Below are 27,337 nucleotides of genomic sequence, written 5' to 3'. Positions count from 1 at the left end.
GGTTGTTCTCTCTTCTGCCAGGTTCTCAGCCTGACTGAACTCAGGCTGGCTGTCAGCTTGCATGGTGGGGCCCTGTAAGCATCCATCGAGTACCCATGGAGCCATCTGATTAGCCCCAGGTAGTTTTTCTTTGTTTTGTTTTATTTTTAATGTGTATGAGAGTTTTGCCTCCATGTATACCCACTCATCAAGTATATGTCTCCTGCCCTTGGAGGTCAGGGGTGGGCATTGGAAAACCTGGAACTGGATTTACAAGTGGTTGTGAGTGCTGTACGGATGCAGGGAAAGTGCTGTACGGATGCAGGGAAAGGAACGGGGTCCCCTGGATGAGCTGAACTTCTGTGTCATCTCTCCACACACCCCCCCTCCCCCCAGCTATCTTTTCATAACAATGCTTTGGAAGATGTTTTCAATTCAGAACTTTTACGATGCTAATAAGGGAATTAATAGGGAATAACAAAGCCATAATAGAGTGGGGTTTGGTCACAAAGTTCTGTGCTTTTTCATTAGCAAGACTCAAATTCCATATTGTTATTTCCCAGCAATGCCTTTGCGGAGGTTTCTAAAATTTCTTGTCTTAGGGCCATTATCATTTATTATTATTTTTATGTCAGTCTTTTTTTTTTCTCCCCTCAGTGTTAGGAATAGTTTGCATCATGATGCAAACTATGTCAGTATGTTACCACTTAGCTACGTCATCAGCCGTATTCGCTAATCCTATTTGTATCCACGTGCTTACATTTAAAGTATGGGGTTATCCCTCCATTTCTGGGGTGTTTTACTGCTGTCAATGTTCTATGAAAAATCTTCCGTTATATATCTGCTTGCCAAACTAACAATAAATGTGAGTCTAACCAGCCTCTTCATAAATTTTATTTATTTATTTGCTACGCTGAGGATTGAACCTGGGATTTCTCATAGTCTTTTGTCTTGAACATAGATGTACTTGGCCTTGGTGACTGTTAAGCTAAGGTTGGGGTTGAGAGTGAGTATATAGGGTTGTAGTTGTTTTTTATTTGGTTTGGTTTGTTTTGTTTTTTTAAGACACAGTTTCTCCGTGTAGCCCTGGCTGGTCTGGAACTAGCTCTGTAGTCCAGGGAGTCCTCGAACCCAGAAATGCTCTTGTCTTTGCCGCCTGAATGCTGGAGTTAAAGGTGTGAGTCACCACTGCCTGGCTTAGATGCTCTAAACTATTGCTTTGTGGATCATTTCAGGATTGTTTTAAGGCTGCAAACTGAACTGTCTGGGTTAAGGTTCAGACTAGTAGCTCCTCTTCTGTGAGAGAGTACTGGAAACGGCTCCTTTAGGACAGGGCTGGAGGGACAGAAGAGTGTCCCAGCCAGCCCTGGAGGGGGGCTTGTCATGGTCCTGTGCATGGCATCGCATAGCAGGAAGAAAGTTGGAGTGGTTCTCTGACCTAGCTTACTGGAACTTCTTTTTCCTTTTAATGAATTTAAGCAAACATTCTTTGATTTTACCTGAGCAGAATTGAAAGGTTTAAATTTTTCTTAGGATCTTTTTTTTTTTTTTTTAATTAACATAGAAAGTAATGAGTTTTCTTTTGGCATTTTCCAAAATTACTTTGTTTTTCTTGATTTGCCCTTGCAAACAGTTTTGTTTGTTTGTTTGTTGTTTTTTGTTTGTTTTCGTGTCTTTTATTTTTTGTTTTGTTTTGTTTTTTAAACGTTTTTTTCCTTCAGTGAGGTCCTGAGAATTGAATACCTGGCCTCATGGTGCAATGCAAGTCCTCGCCCTGAAATACATTTCTAGTTGTTCTTTGAATCTCTATTTTGAGACACTGTCTTACTAATGTGCCCAGGCTTGAACTAACACCATAGCCCTCGGACCTTCTTCCCTCCCCACCCCCACCTCTGTCTTCTCTCTGTCGGGGGACAGAGAGATCTGAGGAATTGAATGCTAAGGGCAGTATGGAAGAGTGGCCGCATAAAGCAGTGGGGAAGGGGGATATGTGAATCACCCACCCTCACAAAGTTCTACCTAGCCTTTTCAAAAAGCCATTAAAAGATTAAAATAAAACCCGTATGCTTCACTAAAGAAGAAGTAAATCTCCGGGTCTCTTCCACAGCATCTTACCCACAAGCTGTTCATCTCCAGCTTCCCTATATAATGGATGGCCTGCTGCCAGGCACTTGGCATTCAAAGGCAGACTCCTGGAAATGCAATTTTTTCAAACCCATTAACCTTTATTCAACTCTTATGAGGAAGAATCGTCATTTTTCTTCTGCGGTGTACGATCCAGTATTAGCTGGATTTGACTGACCTTTCACCCCAAGTTTGTCCTAAGATGGGCTCATAAAACCGATATCTTTTTGGAGGCATTATGGAAACTGAGTTTCTCTTTTGCTGTTCATCTCGTCAGACAACTTCTCCCTTATTCATCTGGGTATTGAACATGCTGCGTACAGCCCTTTCTGGAAATGGCTTCCTGGTGAGAGCATTTTGCTGCACCCACGGAGCGACCATGACTTGAGGGGAGATAGTGAATGCACAGACCTGCGGTATTACCTCTCACTGTGAACTTGATCCAGGCCCAGGGACTGGCTTGTAGTTCCTGCACCCTAAAAGTAAAGGGAGAGGATGCTTGGAATCCACAAGCCCCGTGTCTGTCCGGGCAACACAGTGGCAAGATGACGTCTCAAACCTAGCAAAGTGGTGGAACCGGAGAGCTGGCTCAGCAGTTATGAACACTCGCGGTTCTTTCAGAGTATGGTTCCCAAAGCCCATGTCTGTCTCATACAGCTCGTTATTCTAGCTCCAGGGGATGTGATATCCCTCTTCCGGCATCTAGCGCAACCCCATACACATGCCATACACAGACAGATACACACACATACACACACATAGAGAAATACAAGTAGAGTAAATCCTTATTAAAACTGAGTATAAGCACGTACATCTTGAACATCATATGCACTAATCACGGCCACGATGCTCACTGTGCCGCGTGCTCTTCTCCTTCGTATGCTGCGCCTTGGCTCAGCAGCCCTTTCCTTTCTGCCCTCATTCGTTGCGCTTCTTTGCTTATAGAGATTGGGCCGAAGCTCTACCGCCAGCAAGATTAAACCAACTCATTTGTTGTGGCAAGAGGGATGCTTTGCCTGAACATTTTGCAAGCATCCTACATCCTTCTAGGCTTTTTAGCAATTTTGATTTTGTGAACCCTTTTTATTTCCGGAAGCTGTTCCCACTGAGGCTGGAGAGCACCATTCATAGACTCAGACGAGATCGATGGGAGTTCAGGACGGTACGGCTGTAGACTCCATTCATCATGCGTCAATTATATCCACTCCGGATGCTCGAACTTCCTTAGCTGGCTTGTATCTGAACCTCTGTGGCTAGCTCTTCAAGTCTACTATCTCCTCACTCTCAGGCATGATAATGATCACAGGTCAGAGATAAAGAGGCCAATGGTGGTGGGGCATGCCTGGAATCCTAGCACTTGGGAGGCTGATCCACTAGGATTGCCAGCAGTTCAAATCCTGTCTGAACAAGATTCTGGCCGGGCGTGGTGGCACACCCCTTTAATCCCAGCACTCAGGAGGCTGAGGCAGGAGGATTTCTGAGTTCGAGGCTAGCCTGGTCTACAAAGTGAGTTCCAGGACAGCCAGGGCTATAAAGAAAAACCCTGTCTCAAAAAACAAAAAAAAAACAAAATCAAGAGTCTGGCTAAAAAGCAAAGCAAGGACTAGGTGGCTAGTTTGGTGGCACATACTTTTAATCTCAGCACGCAGAGATAGGTGGATTTCTGCGTTCAAGGCCAGCCTGGTCTACAGAGCAAGTTTTGAGTTTCTTCTCAGAAACAAAACAAAACAAACAAAAAACAATCAACCAACCATCGACAAATACAATATTTTGTATTTATCAATGCAAAACAAAATAGAACTAGGAGAGTCAGGCCTGGCTATTCATACTGTCATCCCAGCTCTTAAGAAAGCAGTAGATTGATCTTACATTTGAGGACAGCCTAGGCTCCAGGGTAAGATCCTATTTCAAAAAAAGTAATAAGGCTTGGTGATGTTGCTCACCATTAGACCACTTGTCTTGTTTGTGCATGGCCCTGGACTTGATCCCCAGCAAGGGAGAAAGAAAGAAGGAAGGAAGAAAGAAGAGACTCAGATTTAGCAGATTTCTCACGATCAAAGAAAAGTAAACGGCAGAATAGGGGATCCACACCCACACGTGTTAGACATGGAAGCCTGCACCCTGAAATAGCACATGGGACGCCACCACCGTATGGTAGCTGTCATGCTGAAGCCTGGAAACACAGATGCAAATACTCTCAACAGTGGGAACTCCAACTGTAGGATACAGTGCGAGCGTCTCCGTGGTGTTTTATGATCCGATACAAGGGGGGCCTTTGTTTGCTTGATGAATTCAGAAGTGACCAAGAGAATGGAGCCTAAAGACCACTAAGGGCTGGAAGCACGATTAAGACCAGGGGAGGAACTTGTCAAAGAACGGTTGTAGAGGAGGGGACAGAGCATAAGGAGTGTGTTTGTCACCACGACTGGTTCATGCGTTTCCTACCAGTGTTTCTCCTGGCACTTTGTCACTCACCCCCATTACCACTGTTAATGTCTCTCACGATTCTGCTTTTTATCTTAGATTTTCCTCTCATGTGTTTTTATACTTTTCCTCAGAACAGTCAGTCACTCGTCCCTGCAGCTTCTATTATCACGATAGGTTGCTGCTGTCCCTTCAGTGGAACACCCTCTTTTTGCTCCAGGTTTTGTCTGCATGCTTACCCACCAGGTCCTGCAGACTGGACTCGGCTCCATAGTTCTCTTTCTCTGCAGTCCCCTCCAGCTGTCCTCTTTGCTCCCTATCTTGTGTGGTCCTCTCCCTGCAGTCCTCTTTCTGAGCAGGAACCCTTGAACTACCTTTAATTTCTCTCTCACTTCCTCTCACTGTCACTGCCCAGGTTCAGGCCTACATTGTGCCGTTTCCAGCTAGATTGTAATATTTCCCAACTGAGTTCACTCTACTTAGTGTACCTGTTTACAAGCCTTCCTCTATACCCTGGGGTCTTATCGTGTCATTCTTGTTTAATGAAATCAGATGTGTGTTTCCTTAATTGCTCTGTTGGGTGCTGAGAACAGAAAACTTCTACACCGGGTGCCTAAAGTGACGGATGATGACAAGTGCTCAGTGAGCAGTTTAAGTTTTCAAATTGATAATACAGTCACCTCTGCGGACTGCACAGAAAACACAGAGTTGATTTTATAGTGTACTTATGAGAACAAAGGTATTTCCAAGCACTTGATTTGTGGACCACAGCATTCAAGTCACCTAAAGATTGTGTTGACAAATTATAAAGCTATTGTGCAGGGAAGAACTTGTCCTTGGTAGAGGACAGAGGATATCACTATTATTTTTAATGTATTTATTTTAATGTGCTACAGGGTATGTCGGTATTTAGGAACTGCTCCCACCCAGGTTGCCTCTGCTAGTATCTACTGGCTCCCTCTATTCACTTCCTGCTTCTGAGAAAGCAGGAGCCCATAGACCAAGGCCAATCTCTGGTGTGGGAACATAAAAATATAAGAGGGAGGAAAGATGCTAAGGAGAGGGTGGGACTGAAGACGGAAAACCACTTAGAACTCCAGCAGTGTGTCATTGTCATAAAGATGATAGCTCACGCTTGAAATCCAAGCACTCTGGAGAATTGGATATTCAAGGACATTCTTAGCTACATAGCACATTTGAAGCCATCCTGAGCTACACACAGAGAGATACCATCTCAAATATTAGAGGGACGAGCAGCATGCTCTAGCACTGAGCTGCACCCGGAACCAGGGAAAAAGAGCTTGGGACCATCAGTCCAGTCCTTGCTTCTTTGGGAGTCACTGCAAGAAGACAGATGCTTGGAAGGGAGACAGCATTCTTGTGACATAGCTATCAGCTAAGGGTTGCAATGTAGCAGAAATAGAGATGCTCACATCACTGAGGACCCCAGAGAGCTCTACTGAATCAACTCTCCCAGGCATAACAACCTCTGAACCCCCTTTTTTCATAACGTGGGAAAGTTCTAAACTTTACGGCCAGTTAGTGGAAACTTTGAATACTGTGTGTATGTGCGTATACAAGCATGCACCATGCACTTGTGTGTATGCATCTGCAGGTCTGTGTTTTAATTAACAGAGAGATACGAGTTGCTGTCATACAGTTAGGAGGTAGAAACAAGGATAAACCACTATATTGTGGTCTTTGCCAGAGCTAACCCTGTCAGCCTGGAGGCAATTTAGAGTATTGTACTAAATCCTGAAGCTCTTTGGAAAGGCTCAAATGGTGTGACTGTAGAACCAGAAAATGTAATACAGTGAAACGTTTTATGAGTTGACTTGTACGTATTCAATCTGCAAGGGCTAACAACTGGTGTTTGATGGAGAGGCATAGGTATGGAAAACTCCCTTCCTCCTCTTCTTGCCCCCTTTCCAGGAGAAAAGCCCTACCTCAGAGATCAGTGTAGAGACACTGGGCTTGGATGGACACAATCCCAGGTGACTTGCTAAGCCAAAGCCATGCTTTTGACATCTTTCCTGTTAATGCTTGCAGTGTTGCGGTGTCATTCCCACCACACCCGCCTCCAATCATCCTGTGATTGTGACCCAATCAGCATGAGCTATGGTTTCTGGCTTATGTGTTGCTGGAGACTAAAGTCACAGCTTCCTGTATACTAGGAACCCTGCCAAGTGAGTTGCGCTCCCAGCCCCCAGCCCCCAGCAGATGCTTTCCTGTGCGAGAGACCCTGGGTTCACTCTTGCTCAAAGGTCTTTCTTTGGGGCAGAGAGAAGGGTTAGAGGGTAAAGGTGCTTTTGCACAAGGCTGGCAATCCGAGTTAACTCTCTGGAGTCTACATAGAAACGGAGAAAGCAGCCAGGCGGTGGTAATGTATGCCTTTGACCCCAGCACTTTGGAGGCAGAGGCAATCGAATTTCTTTGAATTCAAGGCTAACCTGCTCTACAGAGTGAGTTCCAGGACATCCAGAGAAACCCTGTGTCAACTCCCACTCCTCTAAAACAGTGGAAAAGAAAACCAGCTCTAGCCGGGCGTGGTGGCGCACGCCTTTAATCCCAGCACTTGGGAGGCAGAGGCAGGTGGATTTCTGAGTTCGAGGCCAGCCTGGTCTACAAAGTGAGTTCCAGGACAGCTAGGGCTATACAGAGAAACCCTGTCTCGAAAAACCAAAAAAAAAAAAAAAAAAAAAACCAAAAAAAAAAAAAAAAAGAAAACCAGCTCTATGGTCTTGTCCTCGGACCTCTACACATGTGTGACATGAACCCCCCCCCCCCCTGTCATGCACATACACACATACAGATAAATAAAGTCTTCCATGTTCACATCTCTGCCCAGGGAGTAAGTTTGCCTAGAAGTCATCTTGCAAATACCTTCTCCTATCTTGTTGGTAGAATTGGGTCCTGTGCCCCTCCACTTCTGGAAAATCCGAAACTAAGTTTTGTTGGGGAACATTAAGAAAGGGTTAGTGATCACAACACAACAGCTGCTGCACCTACAGCGAACATTGTTGAATATTAAGACTTGTAACGCTGCAATCAACTTAGTATAACCACGCCTCTCTTGCCTGTTATGTTGAAAGACTGAGTCTTTATTCAGTTCACCTAGCTCAATGGAAGGAAAAGCAATTTTCAGTTTCTGTGAGCTGTTGCTACGAGGGCTTAATAGAAACATCCTGGTTAATGTTGCCATGGTGATCAAGAGGCTGTACCACCTAATGTATTGCTTTGAACGTTTCTTTAGAGCATCTGACAGCGAGGGACACAGGTGACCTTAGAAACAAACACAGCATCGTCCTTGACAGCTGCTTTGAAAGTGCTTTGAAAGGCGTTTGTTTATTTTTCAGTGGATATGATATATTCACTACAAAAATGTATCTAGCTGTATTTTTTTTTTAATTTTAAAATCCCACTTATTGCTGGACAGTGGTGGCACTTGGGAGGCAGAGGCAGGTGGATCTCTGAAAGTTCGAGGCCAGCCTAGTCTACAGAGCGAGTTCCAGGACAGCCTATACTACACGGAGAAACCTTGTCTTAAATGCCAACCAATGGCCTTTTCTGAGAAGTGGTGGTGGGTACAGCTGAGCTCTGTTCAGCCTGTTCCCATTCTGATTCACCTTCCTGATGAAGAATAAATTTGCCAGGAAGCTGCACCACAACTATGGCTTTTAAAGATACTGGGAAGACGCCAGCAGAACCTGAGGTGGCAACTCACCAATCATGCTCACAAGCCGCAACGTGAAGTGAAGTCGCTGGACAGGATGTGTGCTGACTTAATAAGAGACGCAAAGGAAAAGAATCTAAAGCCCGTGGCGTCCCACTCTTGGGAGAATCAAGGCTCCTTTGCTGCTGCTGCTGCTGCTGCTGCTGCTGCTGCTGCTGCTGCTGCTGCTGCTGCTGCTGCTGCTGCTGCTGCTGTCACTACCATACCTGGAGGTGCTGGGAGCTGCTACAATGGCAACTGCAGCAGAGCTGGAGTGGCTTTGCCAGTCCTCTGTGGGCACCAGCGTTAGCAGTCCAGAGTCCATCCATCATCACAGAACTAGCACATGATACCAGTGAAAATACAGAGGATTCCAGCTTTTTACATAGTATCTTTCAGATGGCAGCTCCCAAAAACAGACGCAGCATCGAAGTTAACCGATGTAGAGGAAACCCTCACAAGCTTATTAAAATTAAGAACAATATAGACATTTGCCTGACCCATCCAGCAGGTCCAGTTATTTGAGGGTCTCGAGGGGACCTCTTCCTAATAACCAAATGGGGGGGGGGGTGTAAAGAGAGACGAGGGCCTTGTGCGAATAAAGACACGGAAACCGTTCTGGAATGCATCAAAGCCCCAATGTATTGAGAAAGGCCCAAGGCTTAAATGCACAAGCAAAAGGGGAAGTACAGATACTTATCAGCGGGAGGGGTGGGGCAATACAAGCAAAAGGAGAAGTACTTATCAGTGGGAGGAGGGCAATAGAATTGCACATTCTTAGGCAGTTACACGGGGAAGCAGGAACTTGGTGGTATCAGGGTGTGGTCAGGACATCTGAGATGATTTAGGGCTGGAACATCCTGTGGTTCTCAGAATCCATGTGTCGGTGGCCCGCTTTTGACCCTCTTTTCTTCTCGTGGAGAGAGGTCCAATTTAAAGATCAAGAGTTGTCTTAATAGCTCCCAACATTTGCCCTGAATGTGGTTACCTGAAGCAGAAACATGTCCTTTATGGCTATTGCTATGAGAAAGTATGCCAGGAGACAACAAAAACCAGACAACAAATAGGGGCTCAAGGAGGGGGTCCTTTCAAAGCTCCTCCCATTGAGACTAAGGTACTGTACACAGGAGAGAAACGATTAGGAAGGAATCAGGGCAAGAGGACTGTAGAAAGAAACATAAAGAGGCCATCTTGATTCACCCAGAATTGAACTAAAAAAAATGTTAAAAGGATAATTTCATAGTTAGGCAGTTATTTAATTTTCATTTTCATGTTGTACCTGTTTTCAAATCATCGATGTATTTTAAAATGGATTTCAAAGTTAGCTGTTATTTTTATTTATTTATTTATTTTATTTTTTATTATTTATTTATTTATTTTATATATGTGGTGAATACATTGTAACTGTCTTTAGAGACACCAGAAGAGGGCATCGGATCTTATTACAGATGGTTGTGAGCCACCATATGGTTGCTGGGATTTGAACTCAGGACCTCTGGAAGAGCAGTCAGTGCTCTTAACCTCTGAGCCATCTCTCCAGCCCCCTAGCTGTTACTTTTAAAATGAGGTAATTTGAAGACTGTATCATGAAATAACTCAGCACATTTATGTAAAGGCAAAAAAAGAAGAAAGAAAGAAAGAAAGAAAGAAAGAAAGAAAGAAAGAAAGAAAGAAAGAAAGAAAGAAAGGAAGGAAGGAAGGAAGGAAGGAAGGAAGGAAGGAAGAAAAGAAAGAAAAGAAAGAAAAGAAAGAAAGAAAGAACCTGAAAGTGAAAGGACCAGCTCCAATGCCTACCAAGACCTTGAGAATCACTACAAGAAAAACATCTCGTGGTGAAGGTTCCAAGACGTGGCCTCCTTTCCATATGAGAATCCATAACTATCACAGTCCTTTGAGATTGTTAAGCAGCTTGCTTCCAGCAGTATTGGCAGGAGTGGAGGTCGTGCATTTCTAGTGGGAGAGTTGTTGTACCCACCATGGAATATTACAGAGTGTTCTAGTTTGCATCGTAAGTGCCCTGCCCCCAAAGGACCATCTGGTAAAGACTTGGCCTCCGTGTGGTGCTTTAGGAAAATGATGGAACCTTAAGAAGTGCCTAGCAGGAGGGCTTGTGCCCTTGCAAAGGATGATGGGACCCCAGCTTCTTCCTCCCTCTTGCTATCACTTCCTAGTTCCCAGGCCAATAGTTGGCCCCTACTCTGCCTTGCCCACGATTGCAAAAGTAAACTTACAACATGCAAAAGCCTAAGCTAAATTCCTTAATCAGAATTATGCACAATTTGCTGGAAATAGATGATAAGACCAGTTTTCTTTCGGTGTTTATAAATATCCAGTTTAAGTTTATAGAGTTTATGTAAAATTAAATAAGACATAATTCAGAGAGAAGCTGTGGTATACAATATAGATAATGATTAAGATACTGGGCTGGTTTGTATATGCTTGGTCCAGGGAGTGGCACTAGTAGGAGGTGTGCCCTTGTTGGAGGAGGTGTAGCCTTGTTGGAGGAAGTGTGTCCCTGTGGATGTGGTCTCTAAGACTTTCATCCTAACTGCCTGTAATCCAATCTTCTAGCTACCTTCAGAACAAGATGTGGTACTCTTGGCTCCTCCAGGCCCATGTCTGCCTAGATGCTGCCATGTTCGGATCTGGAACACATGTGGCTGTTGAGCCACAGGCTAGACACACCTGGGAATCCTTTCCTTTTGCAATATTTGGAGTGACTAGTAGTGAGAGGAAGTGCCCTGTGAAGAACTGAGTTAAGGGCATGTAAAGGCATTTGAAGACAAGTTAGCCGCCCTGATACATTTGCAATCCCAACTCTTCTTCATAACAGACATGGGCTTCTCACCATTTTCTTTAGGGTCTTAAAGAATAGTTCCAGGCCGGGCGTGGTGGCACACACCTTTAATCCCAGCACTTGGTAGGCAGAGGCAGGCGGATTTCTGAATCTACAAAGTGAGTTCCAGGACAACCAGGGCTATACAGAGAAACCCTGTCTTGAAAAACCAAAAAAAAAAAAAAGTTCCCTTGTGTAATGTCACTGATAATAGTTAAAATTTGTTTTAAGTGTTTTCACTATTATTAAATATGATTACAATTTAAAATTTGTTTTATATGTAATATTTTTCCTGCATGTATATTTGTGAAGAGGGCATCAGTACCCTGGTAGCTGGAGTTATAGACAGTTGTGAGCTGCCTTGTTGATGTTGGGAACTTGGGACCTCTGGAAGAGCAGCCAGTAAGCCACTAACCCCTGAGCCATTTCTCCAGCTCCCTATTCCAATCTTAAAAACAGAATTAAACAGTAATACAAGGTAAGAGGGTCTCCCATTGTTTTACGCCCCTCTCCTTTGTTGTTAGACAGTTGCTTCCATATTTAGTTTTAGTACTTTGTTGGAGTGTGTGTGAAGTCATCTGGGCATTATGCCCAGTTTGTTTAATTCATGTTTATTTGTGAAGTGTCGTAGATTTTGTTGCATTTATTAGATTATTACAGTTATCAGTGGTTACTAATGCTATACCATAATGTGTTCTTATCTATTTAGCACTGAAGCAACAGTATTCCCTCCCGAGAGCAATCTCACACACAGCTTCAGCCTGAAGACTCCACAGTGAATCTATCCCCCAACCTGTGTCTTTAAGTATTCTTTTCCTCGGTGGGTTCTGCTTGTCACAGAGACAGTATTCCTTCCTCTTCCCGGACACCGTGGCCTTTTCTACCTCTGAGGTTTTGTTCATTTCGTCCCTTCTCATCTCTCTGTCAAAGCTCCAGCCATCGTCAAAGCTTGACACTAATATTTCTTACTTGGATGCTTTCCTGTGCATGTAGACCTCATTCACAGTGGATAGCAGTGGGTCTCTCATCTCCCTGAGCCACCGACCTCAGTACTGGCTGTATCATTGACATCATATTTATTTCTGTTTATTTATTGTATATATGTTACAGATAGGTGTGTGTGTGTGTGTGTGTGTGTGTGTGTGTGTAGATTCCAGAGGTTAACTTTAGGTTCTGTTTGCCAGAAACCATTTCCTTCTTCTTGAAACACTGTCTCTGAATAGTCTAAGGCTTGCTGCTAAGGTTAGGCTGCCTGGCTAGTAAACACCAGGGATCTACCTGCCTCTTTCTCGCCAGTGCTGAGATTATAAGTGTGCAGCATCATGACTGGTTCTTTTGTCTCCCCTTGAGTATTGAACTTGGGTCTCCATGCTTACACAGCAAACATTTTACTCACGGAGCTATCTTCTCAGCCACTCTGTTTTCTTCAACTATGGCAAAAACACATAAAGGTAGCAAAACTTACCAACTCGGTCACTTCTAAGTGTCTAAGTAGCTGATGTTAGCATAATCTCTCCAGTATGCCATGATCTTATAGACTTGTTCATCCTGTAGAACTGAAACTTGAGTCGGTGAGATGGCTCAGCAGGAAAAGGTGCTTGCTGCCAAGCCTGATGGCCCAAGGTTTGCGTCCAAGTCCCATATGGCAAAGGGAGAGAACCAACTTGTGCAGTTGGTCCTCCGGTGGCTGGATTATCCCACTCCTGCATGCTGATGGAGGCCACCTTGCACTGATGTCACCAGGAGACGACATAAGCCTGGGGCCAGCTCTGCTCAAAGTGGAAAGAAAACAACTAACGATGGAAGAAGAGCAATAGCAATTCTTCCTTTTTCTTTCAAATATTTTCTGACCCTTACTTTTAGTTTAGGTGTATGGGTGTCCACACATTGTGGGTGTAGTACCCACAGAGGCCAGAAATGGTGTTGGAGCCCCAAGGGCAGGAGCTAGAGATAGTTATAAGCTACCATGTGGGTGATGAAAATTGAACCCAGGTTTTCTAGAAGGCCAACCAATGTTCTTGTAGGCCCAGGCATCCTTAAGAAACATCCTTCCTTAAGAAACACAGTTAGTTGGCTTTAGCCTGTCGCGTTGGTGGTCACTGAGGCTGCTTTCTTCAGAAACCCTGGACTTGGGCTGGGGATGTGCCTCGATACGATACTGGTGTGCTTGTTTAGCATATATGACTCCCGGTTCTGGATAAACTAGGTGTGCCGGCTCGGGCCTATCATCCCAGCACTTGGGAAGTAGAGGCTTGAAGAACAGAAAAGTGCAAAGCAGTTTTCAAGCTACCTGGTGAGTTCAAGGCCAGCCAGCTTGGGATATATGAATAAGTGATACTTTGTTTTCAACAATATATTGTCATGTAAATATATGAGATGAAATAAATAAATAAATAATAAATAAATAGAAAGACGTGGAAAGATTCTGTCTTCTGAAGATGTGTAGTCTGCGTTTGGTTCCCTGAACTTCGCTCAATCTGATCTCGCTGGTCACCATGCTTCCTAATTCTGCTTCCTCATCTGTAAGTTTGCAATGGTCTGTGTAACACAGAAGCCTTGTGAAAACACTGTAGTTTTACATTTAGTTATAATGCCCGTGTACATGTATACAGACACGCACGCACATGCTTGTCACAGGACACGAGTGGACGTCCGGGGACAACGTTCACGAGTCAGTTCTCTTCTGTTCTGTGGGTCCTGGGGCTTGAGCTCAGATCACCAGGTTCGATGGAAGGCCCAGTCACTGGCTAAGCCAGCACTCTGGTCCTATTGTAAGAATTATATATTGCTGCAAAATAGCTGCCACATGGTAGATAGTTCATAAGGTGGCTGGGGAGATGGCTCAGTTGGTAAAGGCCTTGTTGCACAGTCTGAGGATCTGAGTGTGTCAGTCAAGAGGAGTGAAAAATTCCAGGATCTGTGTGTTGTTGCTTCTTGTTCATTGCACTGATGTTCCTGAGCATAGAACTGTCCCGCTGTATCGGTGGATTCTGAGTCTGAAGATCCAAACAACAAAGGATAAGAGAAGGGATGGGGGCGGGGAGGCTGGTGAGAAGGCTCGGCAGTTAAGAACACTTGCTGCTCTTGCACAGGACCTGAGTTCAGTTCCCAGTACCCACGTGGAGGCCCTCAACTGTCTGTAACTGTGGATACAGGGATCTGACACTCTCTGTGTGCTTCCAGCAGCAGCAGCAGCAGCAGCAGCAGCAGCAGCAGCAGCAGCAGCAGCAGCAGCAGCAGCTCACATGTGGTCTACACATGTCCATGCAGGCAAAACACTCATGCTTATAAAACCAAGGGAAAACTGAGAACAAAGTTTTATTTAAATTACAGCTATATTAAACTGACTTTTCTTGCCACTGTCCTGTAAACTATACAGTCTAGCACCTGCTTATCTTGTACAGTGAAAATGCAGTCTGGAGATGATTTAAAGCTTTTGTGGGTGCTGTACAACAGAATGCTGGACTATCATGCATAAGGTCTGAGGTTGGTCCCTGGCACTGCAAAATGAGTAAGTGGGTGCATGCATATGTGAGAGGGTGTGGCTAGGCTCAGGGACCTGAGCTTTTGCAGATTTGGGTATCTTTGGGGTATCTTGGGACCAATCTATAGACATTAAGAAACTACTGCTTACTCAAAGATTTTCTGAAAAAAAAATCAACAAATTTACAGAGAAACCATTTACTTTTCTCTCTCCCTCTGTAAGCAACTGCTACATAGCAAAACATTTAAATAGTTAGTGGCTTAAAGTAATAGCAAGCATTTAGTGACTGTTCTGTAACTCATGTGAGGGTGACAGCTCACACAGCAGCAGCTGAGGCAGCTGGAGTGGCTACTTCCATGGTGGCCCTTCCCATCACCAGCGCGTTGGCATTGCCTCCTAGCCAGGAGTTTGATCCAGGTAGCAGGTCAGTTCCTGCTCAGCTGACTCCCTCTGCTTTTGTTGTCAGCTTGGCTCTCTGTTATCTTCCATGTGGGATTACCGTGGCGATAACTTGGGCTTTTTCCTAACCTGGTGACTCCCAGGTAGCTGGACTATGAACGTGGGGGTACTGACGTCTAATTGTTTCAAAAGAAAAAGCTACCCAGGGGCTGAAACAGGTGACTTGTACTGTCTTTTGTTAAAGTGTTATCAGACTCAGGAAAGACTTACAGACGCACTTAACCAAGAGAGAAGGCCAATCATTCACCTGACAGACACTTAGCCCCTGTTGATGTTTGACAGAATATCCAAGTCTGGAGTTGCTTCTAGAAGCACTGAGAAGACACAGCTGCGCTGTAGGTACAGGATCCTTGCACAGATGGAACACGCACACATTCACACAACACACACACACACACACACACACACACACTCACGACATTGAAGTGATTTCCATGTCCAGTGACCATGGTTGCTGTGAGAGTGATTAAGGACTGTCTGATGGCAGTATGTAGTTCACTCAGGACAGTTCTGAACTGTGCTGCAAAAATGGGCACATCCCATGAGTTAAAGGAGGGGAAGAAGTAGAGTTAAATTTAAAAAAAAATTTTTTAAATCTATTATTAGTGTGTAGTATTATTAGTGTGCTGCACCACTGTACAAGAGTGAAGGTCAGGGGCAAGTCTGTGAAGTGAGTTCTTTCCTTTCACCGTTATGTGGACTCCAGGGATTGAGCACGTCTCCATCCCTCTGCAGGGAGTAAACTATGAGTAAGCAAGGAAAGGCCACTTTGTCAGGACATGAAGTGCTCAAAATTGCAGTGAGTAGGACAGAAGTCCTGCAGAAGAAAGAACCCAGTGCTGGATTTAGGAGAGAGAGAGAGAGAGAGAGAGACAGAGAGAGAGAGACAGAGAGAGACAGAGAGAGACAGAGACAGAGACAGAGAGACAGAGAGACAGAGACAGAGAGAAAGAAAGAGAGAGAGAGAGAGAGAGAGAGAGACTTGGTTTTGGTTGCTGTTCCTTCCTGCTTGCTAACTTTAAGCAGTAGGGAGGTGCCCACTGGCTACTTGTGAATCCATGATTAACCTTTAATCTGAAGACAACCAGCAAAATATCAAAGGGATCCATAGGGACAGAGTCCCATAGGCCTCCTCTTGCCCATCTTGCGCAGTGTCACCTTCCAGAGCTGAGATGTGACAGTGATTTCCTCCTTCTCCAGTCTTCTTAACAAACCTATGTTTTTCTTTCAACTGTTAGCATAGTGCTATCTCTAAATACCTTTCGCTATGTAAATGACTTTGAGTTTTTGTTAGGAGAAAACGGTAAGAGAGCAAGTGTTGCAACCCAAATATGTTTAAAAAGTTGCCAAAAACCATCGCTTAGTAGCTGAATGGACTTCTTATCTAATTTTGTATTCAACGCAGGCGTTCTCATCATTCCCATGATTCCATTGTGGAGAAGGGATGGGGCTGGGGGTGTAGCTAGGTCAGTTACCACTAGTTGCTTAACGAGCACTGGGTTGGTCTGAACACAGAAAGGAAACCTGCAGTCCTAGCATCCCAGAGAGTGAGGCAGTAGGATCAGAAGTTCAAAGCCAGCCTGGGCTGCATAGTGCAAACTCGTGTCTGAATAAATATGTATCAAACACATCTGTACCTTAGTTTTAATCTCTCTGTCTCTGGGTTGCTCTGTTTCTCTCCCTTGCTCCCTTGCTCTGTGTGTGCAAGTGTACAAGCGTGCGAGCCTGTGATTGTGTGTGTGTGTGTGTGTGTGTGTGACATGAGGTGAGGGGGAATGCACTTGGGGCCTTGTGTATGCTAGGCAACTGATCTACCACCTAGCTGCTGCTCCAGACACACACCTAAGTTTAGTAGAAGAAAAATAATTTCTGAATTGCAAAGAACTGTAAGTACGACCTAGAAATATCACTACCCCTCCAAAATCTCCATACTCAGACTTAATTTTTATCACCCACCGTGTGTGTGTGTGTGTGTGTGTGTGTGTGTGTGTGTGTGTTTATTCGTGTGTCAAGTTGTGTGTGGAGGTCCGGAACAGTTTGCTTTCAGAGTTGACTGTCTTTCATGAGGGATGGGGTCATTGTACTTAGGTCATCAGGCTTAGCAGCCAGCGACGTTATCCAGGGATCCACCTGGATTAAGTACTCTGTGCACACTTCGTGATCTGGTTTTGACTCTAGCACCATCATCCATCCATCTTGTTTAAACAGCTCTAGGGCAAATTCTTCCTCCCAAGTTCATGACTTAGAAGGTCTAGAGTGGGAACTTGCAATTTCTAGTCATTTCCAGGACATGTAGGTGTTACTGACACAGGTGCCATGTTGCCTGCACCCTCTGCCAGGCATCTTCCCTGTTTCTGGATTAATACTTTATCATTTGATATTTTTTCCCATTCTCTTTAACTTGTAACATCCCTTCATCTTCCCTCTCAGCTGGTGCTCTTGCTTCTGGATTCACTAAGAATATGGTCTCAATGGGCTGGAGAGCCCTTAAAGGCTAGGCTCACAGCCAAAAATATAAGAATATGGTCTGGAGAGATGGCTCAGTGGTTAAGAGCATTGGCTGCTCTTCCAGAGGACCAGGGTTTGATTCTCAGCATCCACATGACAGCTGACAATAATCTGTAACTGCAGTCCCACAAGATCTGATGCTCTCTTTTGGCTTCCTTGGACACTGTTTGCATGTGGGAGAACACACATACATACAAGCAAAATACCCATACACATAAAAAAGAAGAGGACTTCCATAAGCCCCCTTGGCAGAACTGGGAATGATGCTCAAGTGGCAAAGTGCTTGCCTAGCATGCACAAAGCCCAGGGTTTGCTACCCCATACTGCATAAAGCAGTCATAGTGGTGTATGGACACATCTGTGATCCTAGCATCTGGTAGGTAGAGACAAGATCAGGAGTTTAGTGTCACATCCTGTTATATGGTAAAGTTGAGGCCAGCCTTGGATAGATGAGACTGTCAGAACAGCAGCACCTCCCTCCAGCAGCCACATGCTCTGCCTGGACAAAGAGAACTAAGCTTACATAACTTCAGGTTATTACAAGACATGGATAGAACTTGAAATAAAAATTATGCTGCATGAGGTAACCCAGGCATAGGAAGACAAACACTACCGTTCTCTCTCATATGTGGATGCTAGTTCCACGTCTTTAGACTTGTGTGTTTAACTTGGATTGTCTGTAGAAGCCAGGGTAGTAGAGGAACAACTGGGGTGGAGGAGACCTTAAAGAAATGGAAGAATTGGAACACACGTTATAGAAAAGCAGAGAAGGGAACTACTGGGGCCAGAGATGTTTAAGAAGGGATTGAATAGGGGATGGAAGGGTCAAGGTGGCAGGAGAGGATGGGGGAGTCAAGGTGGTTACTAACCCAAAGGAACAGTGTTTGAAAAAATCTACAGGGAAACTTACTACTTTGTAAGCCAGTTACAAAATCTAACTTGAGGATCCAGGCATGGTAGTGCACACCTTTAATTCCAGCACTTGGGAGGCAGAAGCAGGAGGATCTCTTTGAGTTTGAGGCCAGCCTGGTTTACAGAGTGAGTTTCAGGACAGCCAGGACTACACAGAGAGACCTGGCTTGAAACACACACACACACACACACACACACACACACACACACACACACACACACACACACACACGTTGGGCAGTGGTAGTGCATTCTTTTAGCCCCAGTACTCAGGAGGCAGAGGCAGGCAAATCTCTGTGAGTCCCAGGCCAATCTTGTATACAGGGGGAGTTTTAGGACAGCCAAGACTACAAAGAGAAACCTTGTCTTGAAAACAAATAAACAAAAAAACAAACAAATAATGAACAACAACAACAACAACAACAAAAAGAATGAGAGGAGGAGGAGGAAGAGGAGGAGGAGATATGCTGAATGGCTACACCTAGAAAACGCTGTTCCCAAAGGTTATTAAACATGAATCCATTGCTAGGTATGAAGTGCTTCCTGATTAGCTCGTCAGGGAAACCAAACCCTGCAGGCACCTGCCATTCCTCTTGATTGTTCAACAGAGCTAGTTCATAAGATCCCGTTGCTGAAGACACCACACACCTTCATTACAAGATGTAGAGAGTTCAAGTCTCTCCCCCTGCTGGCCAGCTATCCCGACTGGAAGGTGCTGTGCAGGCTCCTGGCTTTAATGTGCTGTGACCCATCACTCTCAACTATGATGCCTCTACCCTTCTGTGGAGCTTCTCCTGATTCTCGCAAGTTGAATCAATGTGCCTTGCTGCCTCTGCCTTTAGAGACGTTTCTCGATAATGGCAACAGCTCAGCTCACTCGCCTGGTGTTTTTCGATGTGATCTCATTATGAGTACAGTCTGGACTTGAGTACATCCTCCTCCTGCATCTGCTCCTCTAGTGCTGGGTTACACGTGTGCAGCACAGCATCTGTTTTTCAACTCTCTTCTTTAATACCTATACTGTTTATTTATATTGCTAATGGAATAAGCAATTGCTTCATTGCTTACAAAATGCCTTTTTTTGTTGTTTTTTTGTTTTGTTTTTGTTTTTGTAGTAAGCGTTGCACCTACAACCTTGTCTATGCCAGGAAAGTGTTCTGCTATATCCCCAGCTTACTTGTAACATTTTGTAGGGCATGGGCCATATTTTATTCATCTTATCTACAGTGTCTAATACAGTGCCTGGAACATAGAAGGCATAAGATGCATTATCTAAATTGTTAAATGAATGAGGTGGTGTGTGTGTGTGTGTGTGTGTGTGTGTGTGTGTACACGAAACCCTTTCAAACACATAAAAATCTTGTTTGCATGCTGGTTCTTTTAATATGTTTTTATTTCTTGAATTCTTACCACCCACCTGCTGCTTTTATATGTGTTTAGTTGTCAGTGTTTGTAGTCAGGGCTCTGCTTTGATGAAAAGAAAAAAACAAAAAACAAAAACAAAACAAAACAAAACAAAAAACAAAAGCAAAACCCAGAGACAAACAGCTATTATCAAAGGGTAAAACCATTATTCTCTTAAGGGTTCTTATTACATGTGACAAAGACTTTCTCCCTAGCAACCACCATTTGTCATGTGGCTCTGTATCTAGAGACTGGGTTCTGCCTTACTCAGCCTGTCAAACTGCAGGGAACGATTACACTCTCCTTCTGTGAGTGACCGTTTCTCCCATGTTTTTCCTCTAACTTGCAGGCTTTCTTCTTTTCAGCAACCCTAGCATCTTACACAAGCAGACCTTCCTCCTCTTCACTTGGCCATCTTGACACAGTCTGATAGGTGCATAATCTTTCTTAGACCTGGAACTGGGCAGTGTGCCTAGGATGTGTGGGACTCATTTCAGCCCTCAGGAGGCACAACTGTTTGTCACATCCAGCATACCACGACTGGCTCTCTCATGTGGTATAAGCAGTCGGCAGAGTTTTGTTATATAATTTAATCATTATATGCCACTCAGACTATATTATTTTTCCTTTGATATGTGTTGTAAGGGAGATGTTCAGATTAGCATTTGAGTCGGGCATGGTGGCAAACACCTGCAATCCCAGCACTTGGGAGGTACAGGTGAGATCAGGAGTTCAAGGCTGTCCTTGGCTACATAGTGATTTAAGAAGCAGCCTTTTCAACAAAACCAATCGGTGTTGGTTTAAAAATCCTTCTGAAGCATTGTTTCTGGTTTGCTGTTAGCTACGGCCTAAAATCATTTCAAATCTAGATGTCGAATACCTAGCCACTTTACATAGGATATGGTCAGAGCACAGAATAAATGTTAATATAACAAGTACTACACAGTGGAGTACGTGTGTACGCTGGTGGTGTTGTGTGGTAATGTGGTAGGGTGTATATTTGGAACGGAATGAAGGAGACCCATGATAAGGCTGGTTCAGGTTGGTTGGGGCCAGAGTGTTAATTAAGGGAGAGCCTTGTTTGCCTTGATAAGGAGGAGTTTGGTCATCACCCCTGAGACAATAGTAACTTATGGTGGATTTGCCGGCAGTGGAAGGGGATTCTTGTTTATTCTTAAAACAGTGTAGAGCGAAAACTGAAGACAATCTCTCGAAGTAGACTGCCAGGCAAGGTAAAGGCCCAAGGTAAAAATCCACAGGTAGGTTCTGGAAGGTTTTATGACGTCAGCTCTCATGCAGACGCAGACTATTTTATACTGTGTACCTCAGAGATCAGCTAAAGCCACTTGCTTGCCCTCTCCTTTGCGTAAAAATACATAAAAAATTGGGATTCTATCTTCCTAAGCAAGAAAGGCAAATCTGTCCCACATCAGCTTGTACATGGCTGAGTCAATGACACTGCTACTAGGGAAATGGCTTCTGTCTCCAGAGTCTCAGTATTCTAAGGGGTTTTATGACCCTTGCTTTCCATCTGGAACCATAATAAAGTATGAACATTTCCCTTGCCTGGAAAAAAACATTATGGTAGAATTCTGTATAAGTAACTTAATTGTTATTTATTCTATGGAAGAAACAACTATTATAGCCAGGCAGTGGTGGCGCATGCCTTTAATCCCAGCACTTGGAAGGCAGAGGCAGGAGGATTTCTGAGTTCCAGGACAGCCAGGGCTACACAGAGAAACCCTGTTGTCTCGAAAAAACAAAAACAAACAAAAAAGAAACAAATATTATTTACATATTTTCTTTCAATTTTACATATTTTTTGTTGTTTTGTTTTGAGATACTGTCTTATGTAGTCCAGGCTGGCTTTGAACCAATTTTTCTGACTCTGTTTCTCAAATACTGGGACTATAGGCATATACCACCACATTAGGCTTACATTTGGCCTTTAAAAAAAAAAAAGCATATTTTTCTGGCGCTGAATATGTAGCTCAGTGTCAGAGTGAGTGTTCACCAAAACATGCATATGTCCCTGGATTTGGTCTCAGCTCCAAGAGAAAAGGATAGGGGGTTTATTTGTTTGTTTTCTTTGTTTTTATTTTGAGGCAGTGTCTTACCATGTGGCCCTTGCTGGCATGGAACTCACTATATAAACCAGGACAGTTTTGAATTCACTTCCTTTCAGCTTTGTGAAATGTCCATTGAATAATCAAGACCATGGTCATGTATTAATTGGGGAGAGAGAGCATTTACCTAATGACCACAGAGTATTTTTTTGTTTTGTAATGGCTATTTCTACTGTTTTGTTTTGTTTTCTTTTGAGACCCAGTTTTCTGTGTAGCCCTGGCTGTCCTGGAACCTGCTCAGAAGGCCAGGCAGGCCTCAAACTGAACTCAGAGATCCTCTCAAGTGCTGGGATTAAAGGATGTACCAAACTGTTTGGCCAATATTTCTATTGTTTATGATGCTTACAGGGCTTGTAGTCTTCCATGTTCTCTGTGTAGTATTTGCTTATTGTATTTTTAATAATGGGTATGTGTGTGTCTGTGTGCATGTGCACATGCTGAGCACAGGAGGCCAAATAAAGGTGTCAGACCCCTGAAGCAGCTGTGAGCCTCTTAAGGAAGTTCTACAGAAGTGCTCTGCACCCACGGGTCTTTGTTATATTGTTTTAGTTTGTTTTGTTTTGTTTTTGTTTTTTGTTTTTTGAGACAGGGTTTCTCTGTGTAGCCCTGGCTGTCCTGGAACTCACTTTGTAGACCAGGCTGGCCTTGAACTCAGAAATCCACTTGCCTCTGCCTCCCAAGTGCTGGGATTAAAGGTGTGCGCCACCACTGCGCACTTAGTTTGGTATTTTGAAACAGAATCTCCTGGAACCCAGGGTGGCTTCTGAGAAGCTATGTAATCAAAACTGGCTGATCTGATCTGCTGCCTCTTCTCCAATGGGGTTGGTTTGCAAGCCTTTGCCAGTGTTTACATACACCCAGGTAGCTTGTTCTTCTTCCTTTGAATAAAATCCTGTAGGAATAATTTCTGGGTCAGATTATGAGAGTTTTGGCTTTTGGCACATACTCCCAAATTATCTTTTGACCAATTTAATTCTGACACAGACTTATACTTTTTACACAGCATGCACACCTGTTTCTACAAATGCTTGCTAGTGTTATTTTGCTGTTGTTGTTTTGTTTTCTGTTTTATATTTGCCAATCTGTTATTCAAATACCTTTTAGGGTCAGAGATGTACTTCTGTGATGAAAAGGTTGCTTGGTATGCAAAGACTCTGGATTGGAGCCTCAATATTGCCCACAACAACAACTACGACTACAAAAATAAATGAATAACTGAAATTAAATTGAAAGTGAGGAGAAGAAGAGCCCTCTAATTCCAGCACTGGGGAGGCCGAGGCATACGTTTTTGAAGTTCAAGGCCAGCTTGGACTTCACAGCAATACAGTCTCAAATATTAAACAGAGAAAAAGGAGCGGACCTGGTTCTTTCCCGGGGCTACTGTGTAGCTCCTCACTTAGGTGGTTAAATGCTTTTGTAATTTTATCCATCCTTGCTATTTAGTTGCTTCAGTGTCTGGTCTCAGTATCTGCTAATTCCTTTGTGTTTTGCTGTTATTGACATGAGAGATTTTTTTCTCTCCCTCACGTAGGACTGAACAGTTTTCTCAGCTTTAGTACAGGTTTTTGCAGTCATATTTTCTTCCTTATTAGATTAGAAAGCACAAGGTCACGTCATTTCTCTTCTGCTGCGTTATTAGTTTCTACCCTACTTAATTCCTTTTTCAAAACAACCTTTTAAAAAATCATTTAATTTTTTGTGTGTGTGTGTGGGTGTTTTGTCTGAATGTATATCTATGCGCATGTGTGCCTGGTACCTTGGTTGTCAGAAGCGGATGTCAGATCCCCTCAAACTGGAGTTACAGGTGGCTTGGAGCCTCCCTTGGGCCCTCTGCAAGAGAAACCAGTGCTCTTAGTCACTGGGCCATCTCTCCAGCATCTCCCACCCCCTGTTTGTTTGTTTGTTTTAATTAAATATTTTTTGAGGGGGGACAAGGTTTTGTTGTGGGGCCAAGGCTGGCCTGGCTTTTGTGATCCTGTTGCCTCAGGTTTTCCATTTGAGGAGAGAAAGTCTTGTGCTTATTGCAAGGGAGCAACACACACAACAAATACATCTTACACACAGAAAGAAAGTATGATTGCTTTCAAAATAGTTAAAATACCATTTGTAGTTTTGTGTATGTTGGTACATCTGGTGTAAGTACAGGTGCCAGGCAGGCCAGAGGACCAGATTCCTTTAGATCGAGAACTACAGACTGTTGTGGACACCTGAAGTGCATTCAGGAAACCAAACCTGGGTTCTCTGGAAGAGCAGCCTACACTCCAAGCTGCTGAACCATCTCTCCAGGCCCCTGAATCTCTTTCTCTCCTCTCCTCTCCTCTCCTCTCCTCTCCTCTCCTCTCCTCTCCTCTCCTCTCCTCTCCTCTCTCCTCTCCTCTCCTCTCCTCTCCTCTCCTCTCCTCTCCTCTCCTCTCCTCTCCTCTCCTCTCCTCTCCTCTCCTCTCTTTCCTTTATTTCTATAATACTAATTTGGCCCTTTCAACCACCTAGCACCTAGCGCAACTTGTACCTCATGTTAGCCTTTATAAGGAATCCACTGGGTTTTCAATTATATACTAACTCTTAAGGAGAGATTTAGAGATTCTTCTCGTTATGCCTATGTTCCATGGCAAGGTGGCCTGTACGTATGCCTGGCTTTACGAATGAGAACACTTGTGAGATTGCTGGGCAGAGCGGGGCAGTTTAGTGTTGGTAAAATAGAGCTAAGTCTTCAGTATCAAATAGAAAACGACAACAAAAGAGAAGATTGCCTTTTAAAGCCATCACCTATGACGCAAAGGACAGAAGTCTCCAAATAAGTTGGTGTTTGGTTGGTGGGGTGCAGAATACCATGGGACTAGAAAACACCTTTCTGATGTTCTCCAAACTTTGTTGTGTATTGTATTGAGGCAACACAGATGGCATATGGTACACTCCTTGCACACAATGGTAATGTTAAGTAATATTAATTTAATGTTAATTTTAAGTAATATTTCACATCACTCGAAGGTTTGTAGAAGGGACCAAACATTAATCCGGGGTGAGATTTTCACTATTTAATTATAACCAAAATAGTTAGAAAGTGCTAGTTTAAATTTTAGTTATACGTAACCACAAAAACAATGGGAAGCTTCAAAAAATGATTCTTTGACTTAATTATTGGGAAAATGACATTTTTTTTCTGTTATTTTCTATAAATTGGGAAATAAACACAGATGTTCAATTTTAAGCAGTCATGAGGGCTAGTGCTATAGGCATACATTTGCAAATTGCTAAGACAATTGCAGTTTGTGTTGATGTTTCAGGAGTGGAGGCCAGCTAACAATGGCCTGAGAGCCCCAACAGCGACGGTCTTCACATTCCCTAGGGGACGGGGACCAGCCCAAGCCTAGCTTTGAAGGTTGAGGAATTCCCAACAGGCCAAATTATAGCCGAGCATCAACACCCCGAGGTGATACATTCTTCACCCAAAACTCCAGGGGGATTTTGCAAAGTGAGAAATTCTTTTGTATCTTTGAAACCAGGCGAATCAAAGGAATCTCTTTTAATCTGATTTAGGCCCAAGCCAGTGAGTGGCACTAAGAAGGAACAAACACATTAGCGCCAAAAGGAAATTATAATTAGAAGCGAAATCTTAATCCGCAGCCCACTGGCTGAGATCCCTAGAGTTTAGCCCCTGGATTTTAAATGTAAAAATCATTCAAATGTGGAAGGGGCTAACGTGCGGCGTATTTGCATGTGAAAATGGGTGGTGTGCGTGCATAATTGGTGGGCTGAGTCCCTTTTGTTGGGGGAATGGGGTTCTAGGAACTGTTGCTTTGGGAAGGGAAGCAAACTTTCACGCAAAAGCTCTAAAACTGATGAGCAAATTTATTTCCAAATTGAACGTTAAGTATTAGGTGTTCGTAATTAAGCCCAGGGCTTCTGATGCGAAAGGATTTGTTTTAATGGTGGGCCGTTAATGTCTGTGTCTGATTCTTAGAACCTAACTTCCTTCTTGATGCTGAGAATTAAAAATAAAGTACAGAAGATGCAGAAGAGGTTAAATCGGGCCTTAACAATCTAGTGTCCTTTGTGTGGAAAGTTAGAAATGGCGGGAGACAGAGGAGCTGTTGAGGAGTCCCCGTGGTTGCTGTAATCAGAAAGTTCTGTGCACCGTTGCTTAATAAGCTATCTTATGGACACTTATTTGTTTTAATTTCACTGAAAAGATCCAGCAAACCTACACAGTTGAATGCTTCATCACCTGCTGGCATACAGGCAAGGCTCCTTACCTAAGTGTTTGTGAGCCACTCTCTGCCTGACTCGACAATGCTGGTAGCAACCAGGAATGTGCTACGTTGTGTAACGTACAATACTGAAAACGCCATTTAAAATTCAAATTATTTGAATCTTCTCAAACGTGTCTGTAGGACTGACTTCCATTACCTCTGGTTTTCTTGTGTGTGGGATGACGGTAGGGTTCAAAGCTCCATCAGCTAACAACTGTTTTTGACGACTTTCCTCCAAGTTCTTACAACTTACAAGGTGTACCCTAGGAAAACTACAGGGTTTTCATCTGAAAGGAAACCCCACCAAATTCTTTTCTCTCTAAAGAAGCACATGATAACCGCTACACAGAAAATTTAAATGGTCACTGGGGTGTAACTAGCTCCACAGGAGCTGGCAGTGTCTTCTGGCACACACACATGTCACACACACAGACATATAAATACATAAATAAAAAGGAGTATATATTGAAAACAACAACCCAGCCTGTTAGGGGTGGTACAAGGCTGGAGGCAGAGGCAAGAGTTTGAGGCTAGCCTGATCTATAGAGCAAGTTCTGGGACAGCTAGGACTGTACAGAGAAACCTTGTCTTGAAAAAGAAAACAAACAAACAAAAATCCAAAACAAAACCCAAACCCTTAGAGATTAAAATATATTTTTAAAAATCTCATCATGGATTTTGGAGGGGCGCAAATTAGCAAACAATTTCAAGGCTGTTTAGCAGTGCTGGGTCTAATTCAGACTTGGTATAGTTGGCCATGCTACGGAGATGATGGGAAAACACTCTCCTGACAAGCCTGGTGTATGTCCCCCACGGCTGTAGCCCAGGGCCTTGTCCATGCTAGGCCAGAGCTCCAGCAGCTCCTAAGTCCAACGCATTTCTCCTCAGACTGTGTCCTCCGTTCTCTCAAAGGGTTCATTCACAGTGCTTCACTTATTTCTTAATAAGACCACATTTATTTGATGTATAGGTAATATTCTTATTTTATCTCGTTTGCCATCCCTTGCAGATGGTACGACTTACGTTTCTCACAACAGGCTTTGGTTGTGGATATTTTCTGAGAATGGATAAATCCACGAGACTTAAAATATATGTTTGATTGTGTGATAAAGCCTGACC

The 27,337-nt window shown here is 43.7% G+C and overlaps 1 protein-coding gene and 1 long non-coding RNA gene across 3 annotated transcripts in view; both read left to right on the top strand.

Annotated features, from left to right (window-relative positions):
- Positions 1-27,337, top strand: part of Ank2 (ankyrin 2, brain) — a 578,741-nt gene that overhangs the window by 10,722 nt on the left and 540,682 nt on the right. The gene's annotated exons all lie outside the window — the stretch shown is intronic.
- Positions 18,839-23,382, top strand: Gm35535. The gene is made up of 2 exons (XR_376052.2): positions 18,839-21,101; positions 23,073-23,382. It is a non-coding gene; the product is annotated as a predicted gene, 35535 (long non-coding RNA).

This window comes from Mus musculus, chromosome 3 (assembly GCF_000001635.26).
Source record: "Mus musculus strain C57BL/6J chromosome 3, GRCm38.p6 C57BL/6J".
NCBI lineage: Eukaryota > Metazoa > Chordata > Mammalia > Rodentia > Muridae > Mus > Mus musculus.
The sequence above is the reverse complement of the archived record's forward strand: the minus strand, read 5'-3'. Positions and strand labels throughout refer to the sequence as shown.